This window comes from Heliangelus exortis, chromosome 1 (assembly GCF_036169615.1).
Source record: "Heliangelus exortis chromosome 1, bHelExo1.hap1, whole genome shotgun sequence".
In the NCBI taxonomy this organism is placed as follows: domain Eukaryota; kingdom Metazoa; phylum Chordata; class Aves; order Apodiformes; family Trochilidae; genus Heliangelus; species Heliangelus exortis.
The window spans coordinates 179039787-179062621 of NC_092422.1; the positions used below are offsets into that span (position 1 = coordinate 179039787).

The following is a 22835-nucleotide window of genomic DNA, read 5'->3' on the forward strand; positions in this document are numbered from 1 at the left end:
TGGCTTATCCACTTCTCAGCCTGGAGCAGTAATGCTTTCAGAACACCAAAACTTCATTTAGGATTAAAAATACCTATTTTCAACTAGTTCCACATAACAGTACACTGATGGAAAGAACAGGAAGCTCCTTTTGTTTTATGCAGTACATACAAGAAATTTTGCCTAAGGAAATATTCCATGGCATAAATACCAGGAGGCTCAGAAATACAAAACTGCAGCCAAAGGAAGTCAACATTTTCAGGTGTATTATGTTCAAAGGTCTGTCAGGCCCACAGAGTGCTGGGAGCTCTCAGGGTTGCTGCTCCTTGCATGGGACCAGTGGACCCTCAGGGCACCTGGAGGGAGGCAAACATCTTGACCCAGACTGGTACCTCCTGATGTGATAGACTCTTGCATCTCTGCTGCTGTCTATGAGGTGTCTTCAAATGACCAGATATTCAGACCTCAGCAGGAAACAAGCAGAAAGAGCTCATCAGGTGGTCATGCTCTTTATCCCATCTTTAACTCTCTCATTTCTAAATTTCAGTCTCTGCAGGCTTTACACAGTACATGGTAAGAGGTTTTACTGAGCCTTCTACCACTCTGATTTAACAGAGATGATAATAATGCTTAACCTTTGTAGTGTTCTTTCTATCTTCACAATGCTTAACTGACATTAGCTAATCACATTACAATAGCTGGGCTGCTTATCATTCCTACTCTTTACAGTACCATGAATAATCTGGTAATTATTTCTTTAGCTCATATAAACAGCTTGTCCACTCTCCTGTCATCTTCTATTTTGCTTCAGCTATAAATATCTGATATTAACTGAAGAAATTATGAAGTATGTCAAGCTTACCCTAAACTAAAGAATATAATTACATTAATGCAGCAGATCTGAGAGTGAATATAAGTAAACTCCGTGCATATTCTTCCATTGTATTATTACATATATACCCCTAATTATAGTTATTTGCTAAGAATTATATCATTTGAGAATTAAAATATGTGAACTAGTCTTCCTGGAATCTGTTCATATTGATTATTTAAAAGCACTTTGTATATATTGTTTCAAAAGTTAAATACTGACATACTATGCCAATACCATGCTGTAGTAGTATATACACTATAGTGGGCAGAGATTGTGGTTTAAGTAGCTTATAATTCAGTATTATTGTGAAAAACCTCTGTGTTCTTCTCAACACCCTAGTCAATAAATGTATAGCTTATATCCTCAGATAACCAATGGAAGGATCAGGAAATAAGAATTTGACTTCCCACATTTTATCCAGTGTTAACTATTCATGTGTAGTGATCACTCTGTAACAAAAAAAGAAAATAAAATTCTATATTCAGAAGTGAAATTAATTTATTTTGCAAATAACTGTTTCTATGTGCTCTCTTTTTTCAGTGGAATGCCATTATTGCATAATCTCATGAGATTTGCTGTGGTTTGGATCATGGTTGCTTGCAAGTGGTATTGAGATTCTCAGCTGGAGATAATGCAAATTATTTGCATTGATGGTGCTTTTTCTTTGGGGTCCTGACCTATTCTATTTTGAGATCTGACTGCTTTGAGGTTTCATCCATGTGGCTTTGTACTTTATACTCCTTGCATTATTGGTCCCCAGCCATATTCAAGTTAGATACAAACTATACTACACCCTTACTACAGTCTGCAGCAGAATCAGTTATGTCTGCCCCAGTCTTTAAGAGACAAGCAGACCCCACTATTATGCCTTTATTAACACAGTTTTGCGTACATGGTGCTTCATAAGGAAAAGATGAGTCATTGTTCAAAGAGATCTCATCCTATAAATTAGATGTGGCAGATGGAATGACGACAGTAAAATGATTGGGGAAGGAATACATTTTAATATATGAATTTATTGAATTATTTTGTGACAACTTCTCTTTATGTCTGTATCTTGTTAAACAAAATTACACAACTCAAACCCCAAAAGATAAGGGACTGTGCTGAAAATACAGCTAGACTCATTCCTCTTGCAAGCTCAGCTCTTCTCTAAACGCAGAGAGGACAACATTTCTTCAGAAGAAGATACTGTAGTCCTTTGACAACCAAATTTATTCTTTGCCACCAAAAGAGATATTAGAAAGAATAATGACTCATCTCAGCAGGCACTGAACTGCAGCCTTAATCCCAGTCCTAGTGGGAGAAGGATAACAGTCATAATGCTCCCATGTGTGAAGGAAACATTTATAAAAAATTACAAGTACTTTAAAAACACAAGTGAACAATTCTCATTCTTCAGTCTGTGAAAGAATATCATCCTCTCTTTCCTCTGTACCAGGGCACAGGAATCTCATAGAAAGCCTATTCCAGCCCTAGAGGTGCTCCCTGTTCCCTCAGTCACCCCAGTACCTCTGCACCATCTACTGGTACAAGCCTCTACCAGCAGGAGCCAGGACGAGAAAAGATCATTTTTACTTTGAAAGGCAAACCTAACAATTATTTACTGGGAAAAATGGCAGGGTTGGCTGCCCTACCTTTACACTGTTAGCATCTTGTACACCTGTACCTATGGACAACAGAAAGTGCTCATTTTCCCAGGTGTTCCTTGTCATGGTGAAGCCAGATATACTTTAATCCTTCAAGCCTAATTAGCACAAAGCAAAATATTTCAGTGTTCATAACCCACACGCGGTCACACAGCTCACAGTGAGAATGTTTTACTGAAGAGAACTAAGGAGGTACCTAATCACGGACACCGTCAAGGTCAGGAGGAAGCCACCGGCTGGGAGCACCTGGGGGCTGGGAGTACCATGATGACAAGTCCTCTCCCAGGTAATTAAAGGAAAGGGAAAAGATTTTAGATACCAGCAGAGAAGGTGGCATCAAGAGGAATCACCAGCACCCTTGGGCAGTTTCTGTTGTGTGTCGGTCGGGGTACCAGAGGCACACCCGCAGGCCCCGCAGTGCTGCGCAGGACCAGCCCGGGGTTCCGCGGCGCGCAGGGCAGCGGCGCCGACACCGCACCGGGAGGCTGCCGGACCCCGCAAATCTGGAACGAATTCAGCTTGGGATGAGCAGGCTGAATTCATCCCGGGATGAGCATGAGCAGTAATTAAGAGGAGCGCCTGGAAGACTTCCAGTCTCTGCCTGGAAGGCTTTCCGTCTACGAGGCGGTCCCGCATGAGGCGCGGTGTTTCTCGGGGACCACCCTGCCTCGTGTTGCAGGGCGCTGGCAGCCCCGAGCGTGACGGCAATAAACAAAGGGAAGGCTGGAGCCGTGTCAGGAGCGGCGGCTGCTCCCAGCCTGGAGCAGCTCCCTTTCCTTAGCCCTGTGCTGATTCCACGTTCTTACATTGCCACCCTCTGACGGCCCGGTGGAGGAAACCATTGCGGTTCGACGGGCAGCCCAGGCCTGAGCACAGCCCAATGGAAATGCGTAGTTACTGCCGTGGTTTGGCGTGAATTTGACAGCTGTCAGGTTCTTTAGTAAGGCTTCCTGGATATTTCCATCTGTTGCTGTACAATAGAGGTTTGGTTAAAAGCTGATTTGGAGGTGTGAAGAGGAGAGAGAAATAGCGTAGTGCAAAAACCAAAAACCAAAAAAACAACCTGAATCAGTCTCTTTGAGTGTTCCCTCAGCCCCCAGAGGAATTAGAGATGAGGATTGACATTACCCTGTGCATGATAAAGAAACTAAGTCATTGGCTCTACAGAATAAGAGCAGAGAATATATATTGAGGGTTCATGGAAGCAGGAATACCAGACCAGCCAGCACATTGTACTCAGGCACTGTGAATACTAATCCCTGTACAAGAACAGCAGCCACTGCTGCATCATCACATTGGAACTGCCTGTTTCCCACATGCTGGGGGATGTATCTTCCTGACCTCCCTTCCCATCCAGAGCATGCCTGTGAAAAATCTAACATTTTTATCTGTGTGAATGTCAAATTATAGGACACTTAAAGGGCACAAACTGCAGGGCACAAAGTAAACATGCATCTTCACGTATAAAAGGTAAAAGGTACTTCTACATAATGATTACCTTGAGCCAGAATTGCTTACGTCTGAGAGTAGAGCATGAAGAACTACTGAAAAGAAAAACGCTGTGTACAAGTGTTTGGATTATATGTGCCATGTATGTTTTTTTTTCCGTTCTTAAGGGCATGTTATTAGTGGGAGAGATCTTGACAAACTGAAAAGTAGAGTTTTACCAAGACTGTTATGGAGAAAGATTACATAGCACCAGGAGAAGCTGAAGGAACTGGTGGAACAATACCTTCTAAAATCTGATCTGATTTCGACTAGTCCCTTTTCTGTCTTTCAAGGTTAGACCAGACAGCCTCTAGAGGCCCTTGCAAACTTGTATTCTTCTGTGACTGTGACAAATGTTCATGGGCATGTGGACAGTGTTGCTTTGCCTTGTACTTCTCAGGTTTGCTCCATAGCTTATGTCCTTTCTTCTCTCAGACAAGAGTGGTTCTGCCAAGCAGCTCCTTGCTTCAGCATGGAAATTAAAATCAGTTATTTAGTTAAAAGGAAAGATTTTTGCTGAAATGAGAAATAAGCTTTACATCTTGAGACACTCAGTAAATGAATAAAATAGCCATTCTAATTTAGAATGATCAATGAGTGATAAAAATAAATAATATCATTTTTATGAACAATTTTAAAGCAAAATTAAAAAAGGGTTTTTAAAAAATAAATAATTTAGAATTGGAAAATACTAGTATAACTGGTTCTCGGTGACTGTCTCAAGCACTAGAATATGGATTTACTCAGATAACATACCCAAGAAGATTCTTATCTTCAGTGTTAGCCATGTTGTAGTTAAAGCTCAGCATCTGATTTTCTGTCATCTGTAGTTGAAAGTTGTTGATGATGTTCCTAAATTTGGAAAAAAATAAAAAATGAGAAGGAACAAAAGATTCTGTGAAGGATATCTCTGATGTGGTAAACATGGCTGCTGTTACCCAAGACTAGAGAGCATTATTCCAGTTATTTGTGTCGATGTGTCAGAAGTAGTATCAGAAGGCTTGTAGGCTTGTATCAGAAGTGGTGTGGCCAGCAGGCTAAGGATTGCACCCCTATACTTGGCACTGCTGAGGATGAAGCCCAAATTCTGTGTTCAGTTTTGGGCCTTCCACAACAAGAAAGACATTGAGGTGCTAGAGCAAGCCTAGAGAAGAACAAGCAAGCTGGTGAAGGGCCTGGAGACCAAGTTTTATGAGGAGCACCTGAGCGGACTGGGGTTGTTTAGTCTGGAGAAAAGACTTTATCACTCTCTACAGAGACCTGAAAGGGAGTTGTAGTGAGGTGGGGGTTGGTCTCTTCTCCTAAGTAACAAGAAACAGGACAAAAGGAAATGGACTCAAGTTGCACTGGGGGACATTTAGGTTGGATATTAGAAGAAACTTCTTCTCTGAAAGGGTTATTAAGTACTGGGATAGACTTCCCAGGGAAATGGTTGAACCACTGTCCCTGGAGGTGTTTAAAAGACATGTAGAAGTGGTGCTTATAGACATGGTTTGTCACTGGACTTAGGAGAGTTAGGTTAATGGTCAGACTTCATGATTTTAAAGGTCTTTTCCAACCACAATGCTTCTGTGATTCTGTGATAATCATCAATTGAGAGCCTTCTCTCTCTCAGATTGAATACAGCTGTATGTGGACAAGACACTAAAAAAAGATGAAACAAAAAGAAATTTGTCTTTTCCTCTAAGAGCAGTCAAGAATGAAGGAGCAAATCTGAGCCTAGGAATATTTAGGGGGTGAGAGGAAGAAGTTGCTTTACCTTGTCTTTTTTTCTGACTATCCAAATCAGGATAGGAATAAATTTTATCAGAAATAAATTAATTTTCCCTAGGCTGAATTTGTTTTGCCCATGATGGTAATTGGCAACAGGTCTTCCTGTCTTTACCTTGACCCATGAACTTTTCTTCTTGTTTTCTCCTTTTGTCCTGATGCAGAGAGGATATAAGAGTGGGTGTCTGACCATCAATGAAGGTCAACCCATTGCAATCAAAGAGGATGCTAATGTCATGCAAGAATATTAAGCAATAAAATATACTGCCCTAATCAGAATTGGGGAACCACTGATGCATGCACTTCAATAATTTCTTCTAAGATTGGTCTTCAGTGACAAATCAATTATTTTTATATATAATAAATATAGCATTCTGGAGACATACACAGAAAGAAAAAGGTCTCCAGTGTTACTAGTAATTGAACAGAAAAAGGTGCACATCCAAAGTGATCATTGAGATAGTTGTTTTCTGACATCCTGTGATTTTAATCACATAGATGTAATAAGGTGTTGACAAAGGAAGCAAGAACTATGTTATCGCGGAAAAAAATATGAAATATGAAAAAAAAAAATATTTTTTTGGCTTTGCAAAACTTATGTTGTCTCATTTTGTTGCCTTTCCTAGGAAAAAACTCTAGTCCAGGAAGGATTCATCAGTCCAAAAATAATTCCAAATTTCTCTTGCTTTGGAAAGCTTTGAGCATGAGAAAGCAGGAGGTTATAGTGGAAACTGTTTTGCAACTGTAACTACAGTGGCCTAAATGAATGCCTGCTCTTATGTGCAAAGATGTCCCAGATGAATACTTCCACTTTAGAATGTATCATTGTGCTCCAGTCCCAGGCAGCTGAACAAAATGTCCTCGGTGTTTTTGCTGCAGACAGTGCATGGTCTCAGTGTGTTGTTCTGAAACAGGAGAGGGTAGGTGTACACTGGGGTGCTCACATGGTTTCCTGTTTGGGTGGTGTTTGCCTAATGTTCATTTTAAAATTCTACTTGGGGTAATTTTTCTTCTAAATTCTCCAAAGCACATACTTAAGCAAGAGGGTTGATTTATTTATTTAATTAAGTTAAAAGCTCTATCTGAAATGTGTGCCAGCTACCAAAACAACATTTGGAAAAGCTTCAGTTTTATTCTTACTTTCCGGAGTGGGCATTCTTCCAGTCACTGAATCAAGAGGCAGAAAAACCTGCTTAGAAAACCTTATCACGTCAATACACATTCTTCTTCTCCCACATCAATGTCTCCCAGATACCTTGAGGTACAAGCTTTAGCAGCATCCTACCTAGCCACCAAAATTGGTAATGCTTTGAAGATACTGGTAGGAGGATCAATGTCATAGTATCTATAGTATTCTAGCCAGGACTAGAGGACCCTACCACATTATGCCCTACACAAACTCCAGAAGGAGGTCTTGTTCTACAGGAGCTGCATACCAAGAATGACAAGAGTGAAATTATTTTTCTTAAAGAGCTTAACTGAAGCCGAAAATCTAAAGAACAGGAAGTCCAGAGACATGTACTCTGCTCCCATATTTTTTATCACCTTGGGAAAGCATATGCAAATTTCCCCTCTAGTGAGCAGAAGATGTGCACAGCCTATAGCTGCTGCCATGTGGGTATTCCTTATACACACCTTGGGCTCCATCCTATCACTGTTTTTTCTCACCATTACCGGTTGTTGTCTAGCATCTCAACCAAGCTCATGTCCCACCTGGGACAATATCTACACACTGCCAAGTACTAGCACATCTGAACAGGAACATGTAGAAGCTTGGGCAATGGATTTCAAGAGCAGAAACAGTAGTACTGACCTGACATAACCTGAGCAGACCTTCACTTCTGTCATCCTTTGCTAGGAATGACTCAGTGTGGCATTGGCATCAGCAATCCTTGCTGTTAACCAATGGCACACAGAGAGGGAGAGGGAGGATTAAGAAGTAAACAAGTATTTAGGCAACAGAGCCTTTTTAAAGTTCAAGGTACTTTGCTTGTACTGTTTCTTAGTGGGAAAGGAAGGCTTACTTGAGAAGTGAGACTTGGAGGACTTTAGACAGATAAAAGCTGAAAAACGAATAGGAAAATTATGTCAAATCCAAGTAAATAAGACAAAGAAACAAACTTGTAGACAGATTGAGGACCATCAATTAACAGCTTCAAAACAGACAAATAGGCAGTTAAAAAAAACAGAAGTAAGAAAACAAGCATTCACACAGGCAGACTGAGTTCACCTCCTTCTATTTCTTTCTGTAACTCTAGAATCCTCATTAATGGGATTAAAACTAAACCAGTGTACTGAGAAACCCAGTGAGAAATGCCAGGTCTTAGCTCCCTCCAGATGGAGACCTGCTCCATTTGGGTTGGATCACAAAGTTTGTTCCAGGGCAGGAAGTGTGAAAAATTTTTTCCCATAAAAATATGGGAACTCCACTCTGTGTGAAAATATTTGGAATCTATATGAATACACAGCTATCCTTCCTCCAAAATGCTTTTCTGTGAAAAGATGTGATCCAGTTTTCCTTTTTAACAGTATACCCTGCAAGTTCTTCCAATAGATATGCATACTTTGAGGTTCAAAGATATAATGTGAGAGAAAATATATTTATTTCACTCATAATGGCAAAATATAATTCCTTTGGCCTCTTCAAGTTTCAGGAGGGATTTTTATGAGCTATACCTTCCATCTGTCTTGGGCCCCAAATGGGTATTTTTAACTTTGGAAATCTTTAGCTAAAAGACTTGTGTTTCAACAGCAGCTGGAACAATAGCAAGCTCAAGTGCAAAATACAGTTCAGTCTGGAAATGAAACAACTGATACAGGTCACAAAATTGAGAGTTATGGATATGTGTCCACTCAGAACTGCGTACAACAGAAAAATGACAGGGCAAATTTAACAATAATTTTCCTACTAGTTGGTTTATAATTCGAGGAAAATTTATGATCCCATATTGTCTGAAAACAAACTTTTTTTTGGCTGCATCCATATCATCCTTGCAGAGATCTTTAAAAGTGAATTGAAATCTATTATACTTCTTCCAGTGCGGGGAGAAGAGAAATTGGTAGAAGCAGCAGCTGCCAGCCAGGCCTCCCCTAACAAGCTGTAGAATGATTGTTTTGCAAAATAAGTGTCAGGACTGTTTAGATGAGAGGTTGGAGCCTACATGTCAGGCTTTACTGGCATGACCAAGGATACAGTGGATATGGTTTTTTCAGTGTAAGTGGTTGCATAGTGATTCCTTTGATAATTTGGGTTATGAGGTTGCTTAGAAACATTGAAAGGAACTTTTCATTAGGAAAACAGAAGGTCAAGGCAGGTTATTCTTCCCCTCTACTCCACTGTCCTGGACTACACTTGCAGTACTGTGTCCAGTTCTGGAGCCCTCAAAAAAAGAAGAACATGGAGCTCTTGGAACAAGGGCAGAGAAGGCCTGTAAAGATGATCAGGGTGATGGAGCACATCTCCTATGAAGATAACCTGAGAGAGTTGTGGTTGTTCAGCTTGGAGAGGAGGTGACTCCGGAGTGACTTTATAGAGGCCTTCTAGTACTTGAAGTGTACCAGGAAGCTAAGGAGGGACTACTTACAAGGGTATGTACTGATAGAATGAAAGGCGATGGCTTCAGGCTGAAAGATGATAGGCTTAGTTTAGATATTAGGAAGAAATTCATTATGGAGGTGGTGAAGAAGTGACACAGGTTGCCCGGAGGAGCTGTGTATGCCTCTTCCCTGGAGGTGTTCAATGCCAGGTGGGATGGGGCTTTGAGAAAACAAGTCTGGTGTCCCTACACATGACAAGGAGGGTTGTAACTAGATGATCTTTAAGGTCACTTCCAGTCTTGTTTTGCCTTCCTTTTCTTAACTCTTTCCTTCCTTCCTTCCTTCCTTCCTTCCTTCCTTCCTTCCTTCCTTCCTTCCTTCCTTCCTTCCTTCCTTCCTTCCTTCCTTCCTTCCTTCCTTCCTTCCTTCCTTCCTTCCTTCCTTCCTTCCTTCCTTCCTTCCTTCCTTCCTTCCTTCCTTCCTTCCTTCCTTCCTTCCTTCCTTCCTTCCTTCCTTCCTTCCTTCCTTCCTTCCTTCCTTCCTTCCTTCCTTCCTTCCTTCCTTCCTTCCTTCCTTCCTTCCTTCCTTCCTTCCTTCCTTCCTTCCTTCCTTCCTTCCTTCCTTCCTTCCTTCCTTCCTTCCTTCCTTCCTTCCTTCCTTCCTTCCTTCCTTCCTTCCTTCCTTCCTTCCTTCTTTCTCTCTCTCTTCCTCTCTTTTTCTGTCTCTCTTTCTTGCCTTCTGTCTGTCTGTCTTTCTTTCTGTCTTTCAATAATATTTGTAATCCTAAGACTTGTTTGGAAAGTCAGGCAGAAAAACACCACTCTAAGTCAGTGAGCTCCAGGCCTGCAGTCTTCTGGTGAAAAAAAAAAAAAAAAGAAAAAAAAGAAAAGGGACTGAGTCATTCGAAATGGAAAAGCTGGTGCAAGCTTTGTGCCGTGGTGGTGCATTCAGTTTGTAAGGGTTTCTACAAACATTTAAATAGTGCTCTTTTGAACTCCTAGTTAGAAACTTGAATAACTCCCTTATACCAGTAATTCAGCAATTGACATTTCCCTGTGTTTATACAGTAAGACCAACGTGGTTTAAGCCAACACAGTTTATTTGGAACAAAAGTACAACACAATAACACAGCAACTCAGGGAAAGAAGAACTAAATGACAGCATGAAGGATTGCCTTTTTCTGTTCAGTCATCTCCCCATGGCCGAGGTAGCTGACTGGTGTCTTCCCTTTCTGATTGCACTTATGCCTAGTTCATTGTCCAGGCTGGCAGGATTCCCCATGGTACAGACAATTTTACTGGGCTCCATGGGTGATTTCAGCTGAAGTGATCTGAATTCAGTGATACACATGGGTATGGTAGCTGCCCTGCAGCTGCTCTGGTCCAGACTGCTGGTGCTTTTGTCCATAGGTCACTTCTCAGACCCCAAAATGACGGACGTATCTCCCACCCACCCCTCCTCTGCAGTCCCAAGTAGAATTAAAGGTCCTTAGTAAGACCTCTGCTACAAAAGAAACACCTCCCATTGTCAGATGTAACTTTCTTCCTCATGTTGATCTTTTTATTTTCTTCCATCTTTTCCCAGAAACCATCTGCAGAAGGCAGGGGGACTTCCCACCCTGAGTATGATTGACTACTTGCTTTCAAACATGAATGACAATATTATAGTCATTTTGACAGTAAAACTTCACAGCTTATTTTTAAATAGAACATTTATAAACTATTACAGAACTGACATGCAACAGAGGTCTGGCCCATCCAGTTAATTCCCTTTTCTCAAAAGCAGATTCAGCATTCACTGACTTGGCAGGAGCCTCCATACCTCTCCAGACACTCTGGGTTGCTTTTGTTCTGCTTTAGTGTTGGGTATGAGGAGTAAGTTCATCCTGTTTCATGGCTTTAGAGCACTAGGTTTACAACAATTTGTAACAGCTCTGGTACCCCCAAGATGAATAGATTCTAGATAGTAATATACACAAGTAGTACACAAGCATTCCTATGTGCTCAATAAGTGACAGGGATGAAGGCTGTCTAGAAGCAGAAGGATATATATATGGATGCAAGCCTTGCTCCTACACAGCAGCCAAGCAGATTGAAGTAACCCACCATGTCCCCTGTAAAGTAGCTCCTCAGGTGAGATAAAAATCCCTCAGTTCTGGGAACAATTAGTACTCCTTAACCTCCTTTGCATGGTGAAGGCAAAATATAAGGAGGGTTTGAAGTACTAAAGTAGTAAACAGTCCTTTCCCTGCCAGGCTGAAGCAGAGTGAATAGGGGGATTACAAGGGAGAAGCAGAGTCCAGGTCTCCCTGGGCAGCTGACTTAATGGTTGTCTACGTGATTGTGGTTTCCAATACAGAACCAAAACAGTTTCTAGTAGCAACTAGTTGTAAACATTTGGGATCCTGAAGGTAATGAACTCACTCTCAGCTAACAAACAGTAGAGTCATCAACTATTACAATTTCAGTCCTGTAAATAAAACACCAGTGGATATCAGTGAGCTGCTTCAATCCAAACACCTCGACCTGGGGCTAATGCCTTTCTTTAGAAAACAAACACATGCAGATGGGATTTGTTGTCAGAATAGGATCAGGATTGTAAATGAATAAGGTCATTCACAATAATGCTGCTGTTGTAGGAGCAGCTCCTTCCTAGTTGCTGGGAAGAGCATGGAGTTTTTTTATCAGGTAAACACATAATGTTAGTCTTCCTCTGTTTACAAGGAAAGAGGACACAGAACCACTTAGAGAAAAAGTCATGTGGATTACTTTTCAGGCCTGTAAGGGAAATGTCTCTCTTTTTAGAATGGATTTGCATACTCTTGCCAGTGAGTAGTAAATACAAATCTGCTGTGACACAGGACTTCTACTTCCATATGCCTCATAATAATCTTCTCAGGAAATTGAGCCTTATTCACCTGGAAGTAGTGGAGCACAGCAAGGGGAAGCAGTCTCTCAAGGAAACATGTCTGGCAGCATCAGCAGCAAAAGCAGACTCCCACATCTCCAGAGTCCTGAAGCATAGCTACATCTATTTGTCACATTGCAGTGTGGAAATCCTTTGGTAACTTACAGTTGAAGATGCTGGGAAGAAGCAAGATTATCCATTCCCAGTGTAGTTTGTTTTGTTTGTTTTTTTTTTTTTCTTAGCTAATGGTATACAAAGAAACATTTTTCCTTTTTCAATATAAATATGAAGGTAGAAAAAACCTCTTGTAGAAAAGATCATAACTAGGTTTGCAGCCAGTTTGAGAAGATCCATGTTCTGTCAGCCCAAGAGAGCATACATTTTTCAGCTGTATCTCTACATCCATCTTCCTTTACTAGTTTTTCCTAGTTCTTAAATATGTTCTGTAACCAAAGTATCTTATTGTCAGAAGGATTAAATTGAAAGCCAGACAAGTTTGGTGCCTTTTATAAAATATCTGTTTTGATTCTGGGATACAAAATCTCTGTCCCAAAGAGCATACGGTCAATCATGAGTCTGTTCAGAACTCTACCCTTTATGATCAGCTATCTAGATGGGTAACTTCATGGCATATCAAGCTTCTGGCAGCTACCTGCTTTGAAAATTAGCCCAACTATGCCTGGATTCACCTTACCTGGTTTCATGGATGAGTCAGTGGTGAGCCAGGTAGTGTAAGTGAGCAAACATTTTTCTTTGGATTTGTATGTGTCTCTCCCCATCAACTGTTGAGGGACCCCAGGTGATACTTTTAATTTTCATGTCCCATACTGTGTCTCACTTTAGGTGAGATATACCTGGGCCAAACTGTCCAAATAATATGAGCTTGACTCTGACTTCATCAGACACAGGTAACTTTGACAGAGCTACTTTTGTGCAAGGAAGATCACATCAAGATTTCAAGGAGGAGGCTGTTAGACTCTCCAAGCTCTCTGATGCTAAGGACTGCACAAAAGCCAGTTTATCCAGGAGGAACAGTAGTGAGCTCTTCCCAAGCCATTTGGAAACTCACATAGCATACTTCGTATGGGTGCAGCATATTTTCTTTTCCACTCCATATCTGGTTGGATCTGCTACAGCCTCTCTTCATTTTTCCTCACTTCCAAATGTGTTCAGGAGTGGGCTGGGAGTGAATACAGCCCTCTTTAAGAAATGATGGAAAATGAAGGTTTCTGAATGATTATTTGTCTTCCAAAATTGTACAAGGGTACACTACAATCTGGCCGTGCTTAATGTCATGAACAGCAGTGGAGAGCACAGGGTTTTGGTGCTGTCTTCGAAGAGAGTAAAGGTTGACATAAAACTGTGAGAAGGGGGCAAAGCCAGAGTGATGTAGAGAGAAGAGCTCATTTCAGGAATGCCTGAGAAAGAGATTGAAGGGAAGCTGGGAAAAATAGTGACTTCTTCCAAGTGATCCTTCCATGAGATAGCACCTTACCTGCCTGCAACTAATAATGCCAATGGATTTACAGATGCCATATAAGCTTCCCCCCCTCCCCCCCTGGTGAAGGGCCAGCTCTAGGCTGCTATATCAAGAGCTACAGGCTCTGGCTGGGAGAGGAAAAGACAAGGCAGAAGAGACAGACAGCTGCCAAGATGATCAGCTTGAACATAAAAATTATTCATTTTCTAATGTCAAGATTACTGAATATTAGTTGACAAAATTTGCTACTGCTTAAAATTAATTAGGGGATTTATTTAAAAATAAACAGGACAGAAATTTTGGACACACCATAATAAATAATAAACCACAGTTATTAACACGTGCAAAAATGAACATCTATACAAGCAAAAAGGGTAAAACACATTCTTCCTTTTACACAGAAAATTAAGCACAATGTCAGTAAATCATAAATTCACCAAAATATATGATTTTAGGTGAGTTATTTGAGAGGAATGTGGGAGTACATGCAAAAAGCTGCCAAGAGCTGATCCAGCCCATGCAGCAAAGTTTATCTGCTGTGTAGGTGACATCTGCATTGAGTCCCATCTTCCAAAAGATGAAAACAGCAGATGCAGCAAGCCAACATTCAGAGATGTCTTTGTCCAGCTATTCCAGCCACAGCTAGAATGTGTAAGCCTTAGGGGGTTTTCTCTGCTGTATTAGAAAGAGGATGTTGCACTGACAAGATAAAACAGGGTGTTAGAGCTACTTGCAGTATGACGTGCATAAAGGCAACAACACCCCAATTCATTTAATATAATCTGTAAAAGTTATTCCCTCAGGATACATCCTATATATTAAATGTAAACCCTTAGTTGGCCAGTTCTGGAATCACAAAATTTTCTTATACATTACTTGGAAAATTCAGATCTATAAGGTAGGTATGTGTGGAAATGGGAATTAAATGCTGTAAGTTTTCTGGTAAATGTTATTCTGATATACACAGTATTAGCAAATGGTACCAATGTATCTTATACATTTGAATTTTTCTATGCTCTCATTTTCTGCTTTATCCTTTGACTGAATACTTTTGTTGGCAAGGATTCATTGCCCTCATTTGTGTGTCTCTTTTTCTGTGTGTATGTGTATGAACTTTTAAATGTTCATGTGAGATAGCCAGTTTGTAGCCAGAATGGGGTGGTCCTGCAGCTGTCAGTACCACAGTGATTTCAAACTCTGCAGAAAATGCAGGTCCCTCTTACTCCTGTGTAGAATGAGCCAGCAGATTCAGAATGACAGTACCAGTGTCTCATCACTCAGTTTTTAACTAGAAAAGGGTCATACCCTTGTTATCCAGCCTGTCTTTTGGTCAAAAACTGGCCTGTGGTCAACAAATATGCATTGTCCACATTCAGAAGCAACTTAGGTCAACCAGTTTAATGGCAGATCTGTTATTGGATTATCCTTTGATGCAATGTATTGGAAAGAATATAAAAAACAGCAATGTCAGGAATCCTGACAACTGTATCAGTTTTAAATTATGGAAACATGTAGAGGGCAAACCATTTAAAACCGGCACAGTGAAGCAGTCAGAAATATTGAATTATGTGATGGGATGTTGCAAAAGGAGTATGATCAAAAATTTATTTTATTTCAAGTATATTGCCATTTTCATCCTCTTGTAATGCAGTACAATGTTACTGTGGCTGTATTTTAAGTCTTGTTTCAAAAATAAGAAGTATCACAGTTCTTTTGCCTAAGAGGAGACTTAGAAATGTCCTGTTAACTGTTCAGCTAACTGCTTAGAGCAATAGTCAATTTTGGCATAAATGTAAGTTTACATAGTTAAAATATTGGGGAAAAAATACTAATTAAATTTGATAAGTATGAGTAACACTATGCTTTTCAAATAGGGTTTCCTATCATTTATGGCACTGGCTCATCTTTTCAGCCATAAGTAGCATCCTTAAGCTTTACTGTTATATTTTAATTTTTCTTAATTTCTCTTCAAAAGGAATGCCGTTCTATAAGAAGCTGAGAAAGTTATAATTCTGATGAAGAGATTTTTTCCTTTTTTTTTTTTCTTTTTTTGACAGCCAAGTCGGGAAAGATCAATGAAAGACCTTTGGGCTCAATTATGCCATCAGATAAGCAGTGTATCTCTAAGACTCTCGAGCTAATTTATATACAAGAGATACTTAAACTGGTTCTCTGGTGTAACTTAATGTGCACTGAAAGTTCTAACATTGGAAAGAACGTCAATCAAACCAAGATCCGTGCAGAAAGCAAGCACAGATGGTAGGTGATGAGTGCTGATTTTGGAAAACAGAGAAAGCAATCTGAGTTTTTCCCTACTGAGCAAGCTACTTTTGTTCTGGCTGTCACCATTTCATACGTAAGCAATTTTTCTTTTGTAATACATCCTTTAAAAGTGATGGGTTAAATGTAGTTTCTTAATCAGCCACTCAGAACTACCAAGATCATAGGTTAAAAATTACTGTGACAATTTTACATGGGGGCAAGTATGTGGTGCTGAACTCTGCAAGAAGAGAGGTAGCTTTTTTTTTTGTGTCATTCTTAGAGTAATGCTGCCAATAATCCTCAAACTCAGGAATGTCAAATATTATTCAAGCAAAGTACAGAATAAATTAATTAAAAGTGAGAAGCACATTCTGTAAACAGTTTCTGCTTGCCTGAAACTTCACACAACTTTAAATTTTAGGGTTGTAGATTTGTGAATTTTCTTCAGACACTGCATAAATTATTAAAAATCTCAAAATTTGGTGTAGGTCACCATGTGTGTCTGTACCTTATATGCAAATACTCTGTTATGAATGAGATTAGAAATAATTGCACTTTATGGTCCAACAGGTTTGTTGTTTTTTTCATTCTTTTCCTCTTTCTCCTGGCAAACTGTAGAAGGAAAAACGAAGTCCTGGGGTCAATCAAAAAAGTTGAAGCCACATTATCTGATCTTCATTCCTAACTGCTGTGCAAACTTTTTCTTGTTTATTTGTACATGTTTTTCTCTGTGGCCCTAATTTCCTTTAAAACAGCATCTGCTACATAGACTCCTGGTCTAAACCCCTCTTTTAAGGCGGTCACCTCATGAGGAAGGTGTTACAGAAGTGTAGAGATAATACAAGAACCCCAGAACAAAACTTCAGGTTTCAGCTGCTAGGGTGACAGACCTCTGTGGTGCTGAACAGACCACCTACATCTCAGGAAAGGGTGATATGGATGTCTCACAATATACTTAACATGTAGGGAGGAAAAAGGTTGTTATGAATTACTGTATTGTGATGGATACCTCTTTAAAGTTCCCATGGCCAGTGATAAAAAAATATCTTTACTGCTTATAAAAAGAAGAGATAATAAATTTTCTAAGGGTCCTTAATTCTGCAGCTGCTAATAATGCAACACTAGAGTTCATTTTATTGGATGAAGGAGAGTTGGTCATTAACTTAAGAATCCTTGACTGTTCAAGTGGGTGTCTTTTAGTTATGTAAGTTCAATATTCTACTGAACATTGCAGTAGCATTAATTTTATGTACACAGGCTTTAAGACTCAGTTCCTAACAACTGAAGTGTAGTTGGAATTAGTAAGGAAACCACAAATGTAGACTGATTTGTTTTAAAAAGACTGTGGGTTGTTGCAGGATGACTGACCATCCAAAATACTTGATTCTACTAGTAGGGATAAAGATATCATAGTGAAAAAGGTATCTTACACAGACACATGGGAATAACGTTGAAACCAGTAAAAAATAATATGTAAGAATAGGAAAAAGGAAGAAATAAATAGGAAGGACTGCTACTTATAATTTTGGAAAATTTATAAATTCAGTAAAAATAAAAATATTAAAATATATATATATATTGTTTTACAAACAAATATAACAAAACAAAGCCCCTAGACAATTGCTTAAGTACATTATTAAGTACACATAGTGAAAATTAATGAAATTATCTTAAAAACAGGTAGAAAAGCTGTTCTCACCATGCACTGAGAAGAACTGACAGAAGTACCATCTCAGTAAAACAAGAAACTTGTCTTTTGAAAAACAGTAGGATGTGTAGAGGCATCTGTTCAGGTTAAGAAATTTTGGAACAGTGTGTTCATACTTCAACCAAAATCTTTAATAAAGTGACTGACAGGCACTACAATCTAGTTTAAACAAATTCAGGAAAACTTCAGTGTACTCAGAAATCACTAATGCTCTTCCAATATTTAAAAATAATTGAGGACATTTATTAGCTGTGGATTAATTCTACATGGAATTATGAAATGGTAATTTGAGACTCAGAGACAAATTCATAAATAAAAGCAAGAACAGTTAGTATATTTATTTGTAGAAAGTCTGTCTGATCCAAAAATCTTGTTATATTTTCTGGAAACATTAATCTAGTTAGAAAACCTAACTGTGTTGATATTGTATCTTTGGGTTATTCTAAGTTAATTGAATTATTACCTGGATTTTTTCTTAAAAAAAAAAAAATGCAGTAAATAGCACTAGCAAGGCATATGTTTGAGAGTCTAAAAACACTGGCTAACTGAGCAATCTTAAAACACAGTGTGAAGTCTTCGATGAGTAAGATTTGCTTGTAGCTAAATCCCTCAGAAATTATTTTTTTGATCCTGTGCACTTTTATCAGCGACCTAAACAGGGGTATATTGCATTTTCTGGCCTTCCTAGAAGAAATAACATTTGTTGGGGCAGTAAATAATTAGAGAGAAATAACTAAAGGAATAATATGAAACATATGCCTCAAAATTCCAAACAAGCAAACCTTGTTTTAATTAAACCTGTATTATGGTCATTATGGGATGTGGTGATCTCACCATGCCTTGAAGTGGTCACTTTAAGGTTAACTGGTTTTATGGTTTTCATTCTGTTTCTGCAGAAAATCCTTAAAGAAGACCTCTTGTGAATTCAAAACTTTAGGCAGGACGTTCATAAGAGTCCATTTGGAAACACCTGATTGTGGGAAACTAGGATTTCCTCTCTTTCAGGAGGTGAAGAGACTTATAAAAACTCCTGTGGTGTCTTCCATGTTCTCATAATTCCTGAAGCTCTGTAGTATGAAAATGCTTTTTTCTCACCTGACCCTAAAAGAACATGTGAAAATATTGTTTCCTTGAAGTGCTAGGTGTACCTTGTTTTTTCTGCCCCATGGAATATCAGTCAATTGCCTAACAGGTTGCAGAGGAGAAGCTGGAGAAGGATGGTGTGATGAAGGCTCTCAGTTGGTTTGGAATAACTTCACTCTCAGATATCCACAAGGTCATTGAATTCTCCAAATTTACTTACAAATTACCTAATTTACTTGCATGTAGTAATAGCAGACAAAAATTCAGGCTGAAGTGTGGCTTTGAAGATGGCAGCGTCTCTCCCATTTAAATTTTTTTTTCCCTAGCAGTATCAGAGACTTTGATTTGGAATGTACACAACAAAGGTATAATCTTTCTGATTCAGATTAAAGAAAAACAGAACCATGATTCTTGTCATGTGAAGCTGGTAGATTGTCCAGGCTTTTGCTTTTGTATCATCCAGAGTTGGTCACCAGGGATACAAAATTCTAAAACTCTAAATCCTGCAACCAATCACTGCATCTTTTAAGGGGGTGTTGGTTTCACGTGCTGAAGTGTGTGCACCAGTTTACAGGAACTCAGAAAAGCTCCTTTCTGTTTGTCCCAAACTGAGAGGACTCGAGTAGCTACAGTAAGGTGGTTGTTTAAAGTGGGTTTCTTCATGTGTGGCATCTTGCTCAACATCTGGTTCTAGTTAACTTCTGAGGTTTCTGTGTATATTTCTGTGTTGAATTTGTATTTAATTTCAAAACAAAGCTGAGTATAAAGCTAGAAGTTCATGTGATTTGTACAAAGAAAAGGACCACAAAACAAATGTTATTGCCCAATTCGTGCTTGGAGAATTAGGTGTTATCACATGGCAATTTTTGTCCTAAATCAGCTACTTGTGTTTCTTGCTAGAAGTGCCCATTTGGCTGTGCTTAGTAACCATGCCTAAGGGTGTATGAAAGATCACTTTCTCTGAGATCGTTTATGCACCACGTTGCACAAAGTAAGTTTTCATATACTGTGACAACATGCAGGATTTGTGTTGAATAGAATCAGAAACAGCAAGTTTTATGGAATAAAATTAAAGTGTAGTGGTTTATTTCAAGTTTTTATGCAATTAAGAGTAGTATATTTTTACTAAAAAATCACATTACAGATGATGGTTTAACATCTGATTTAATCTTGTAAAAATCTAGCATTAACATAAAGCACATATTCACCCATACTTCAGCTGGCTAAGCCAGTTAAGCAACCAGAATATAAACTTTGTTATGTACAATTACATTCCACTTCTGTATCAGCTGCCATGTGATTTTTTACTGACATCAGCATTACAAAACTTCAGCTGGGTCAGACAGCACATCACTTCTATCATTCAAATGGCTAGACCTTAACCTAATGAAGTACCAGCATACTACACTGCAACTAAACCAGCCCTTCCAGAGGACATCCTCATGTATTTTTCCTGACAGATTTTAAAAACATAGCCTCACAAATTTCACTTCTATACATTCATAGAAACTAACAGTCTAGGGTTTGTTTTATAATATAAATTTATGTATTTATATCTTTATAAATTTGTAACATTTTTTCAATTTCCTAGTCTGCTTGTCTTTTTCACATTACTTTCCTGCCACCACAGACTATCCTTGCTGCACACCACAACTGGTAGTGAAAGCACATACTTGGTTTAGCAGCAGCAGCAAAACATAGTTTAAGGACATATAAGGCTGCATTTTGTTACTTCTTACATAAATGATATGAGTCTGGGAACTTCACAGTCTTTGAAAAAAAAACTTTTTAAAAATGCATAAAGACTTTTCCATGGTGCATAAATATCACCCAACCGTTTTGTTTTATTGACTTCACTAGAAGTCCTGGAATGAAGAAGGGTTTGAAAGCTAGACTTTCAATAATCCTTAGGATCAAACAGGTCTATCTGTTGCAGGTAGAAATTTACTTGCTAATAAATTATATTTTGAAGAATATGATCTTATGTTTGTATTATCTCCTTCTACAGAACATTTTTTTCAATAAAAAGAAAGCAAAACACTGTGCAAGGCTTTATAAAATAAATGCTGACCAGCTGTGTAGAAGTAGCTAGCTACAACAGAATGTATCCTAAGAAATAGCTGTATTTGTTTGGTTTTATTTTACTTCCAAACCATTACTAGGAGAAATCAGCTGTTTGAGCTTAATACAATTGCCCTGCTGATTTTTATAGAGCTCTTGGCATTCTTGAAATTTGACTTACTATTTCCTTCAAGCATATGCTTAAAGAGCTGAATTGCTGTGAATTAGAGTGGAATTAAAGAAAGGGTAGAGTCATATTTAAAATTGTGCATAGAATAGCCAAAAAAATAATTACTTTTTGGCCTTCTGCTATAATATTGTAAGGTCAATAAGGAGACAAGTATATTTTTTGCCTTTATTAGAGCTGAAACAAATGTGGGTGTGACTTGGACTACAGTGAGCAACCCCATCAGAAAGATGAAGCTTTTAAAATCTGTAGTTATCCATTTCCAGAATATTATTATAAACAGTTTAAATCAGATGATCCAACTTTTACTGAGGAATGACACCAGCCCATGAGCTACAGAATGTCTGCAAGTGCAGGAAGTGTCAGGCCATTTTGTTCTTCAGACTATAAATGAAAATCAGTATGTCTGAGAGTTGCTTAAAAGCAGAAAAAGGTTCTGTGTAGTTACAGAATTTTACAACTGATGGAATGTTCTAAATTTTAATTAACCTTTCCCCTGTACTGGCTGCTGAAAATATCTCATCTGAGACCTTAGGGTTATGGACGTCATCATCTATAAAAACATTCTTAATGACTTCATAACACTGCAAAATGCTTTGCTGGCAAGATGTACCTACAGGTTCATAGTATACTCACATAGAATAACCTGAGCTCAGGTTAAAAAAAATATTGTCAGATAAATATCCTAATTATGACTCTAATATGACTGAACATAGTATGAATCTGGTCTACAAACTGATCAAGGTCTTAATTTTGTTATATCACCAGGTTAAAAAAACAAGCTATAATTAAGGTATAGAATAACTTCAGAATGCATTACGCAGCCTGAGGGGCAGGAGTTAATTTATTGTTCTTTCAGGTGTTCATGAGAAGATGTAGTAACAGCTAGTACAGCATCAATGAAATAGTTGGCTTATATATTTTATTTGCATACTCTGATAGTTTAGTTGATTGTCCAAAGGAAATCAGAAAGTAGTAAATAGTGAAGTGAAAAAATATCTTCCTGTTTGGGAATATTCTGTCTGTATCATAAATCACAGAAGGAGAAAACCATTAGAATATTCTATCCCTCTGCATAAAAGTGTGATTTTTGTCTATTATACATTAAGTGTTTTGCCTAATCTAGTCTATGTATGTCAATCAGAGAGGCTTTCACCATTTTCCTTGGGAAAATTCTCCACGTACTTGTAGATTTTGCTATCACAGAGATTATCCAGACAGTTAACATTTGCCCTTACTTAACCGCATAAAATTCCTCATGCTTCTGCTCTCCTTCATTCTGCTAAACTGATTCCTGCCCATTACTGAGAAAGCCTTTAGAAACTTGCAGAGAATTAAATATCTGCTCCTTCCTGCCTGTGGGTTCCAGCTGATATAGTGTTAGATGCTCCAGGGGTGTGATGGTAGGCAATGAAACCTGAGCCAAGGATTTTTCACATCCAGTGGAATGTCTCAGCTCCCACATTACTAACGTGATCTGGTAAATCTTAATCTTTATTCTCTAGATCATTGCCCCCTCTCATGAAAAAAAGGAAACCCCAAGGGACAAGTTTTATCTTCCATTTGAGTCAGTGCTCAGAGAAACTTCATCACTCCTGGAAGAAAGGAGAGGAAGACCAAGCATAGGAGCCCAGAACTCCTGAGGATTTTGGCAAACTCTAGGGCTCCATATTGCTTTTAGTAAAAGGGACTGATGTCTTTGATTATAAAGCTTGATTCTCAATAAAAACTGATGGATGTTGGTTTTTTTAATCATCTGATAAAGCACCAGGAAAAATCTCATATTTTCCTCATGAATAGTGTAACAGAAGGGGTTTACCTTCTGTAAATTGCCTACTTGCACCATTTTA

At 38.8% G+C, this 22835-nt stretch overlaps 1 long non-coding RNA gene across 2 annotated transcripts in view; it reads right to left on the minus strand.

The window, feature by feature from the left end:
* LOC139799215 (uncharacterized) overlaps window positions 1–22835 on the minus strand; it is a 49512-nt gene that overhangs the window by 19220 nt on the left and 7457 nt on the right. For both annotated transcript variants that reach the window (XR_011727159.1, XR_011727185.1), the window contains exon 2: window positions 16455–16558. This is a non-coding gene — a long non-coding RNA (uncharacterized lncRNA). The remainder of the gene's footprint in view (window positions 1–16454; window positions 16559–22835) is intronic.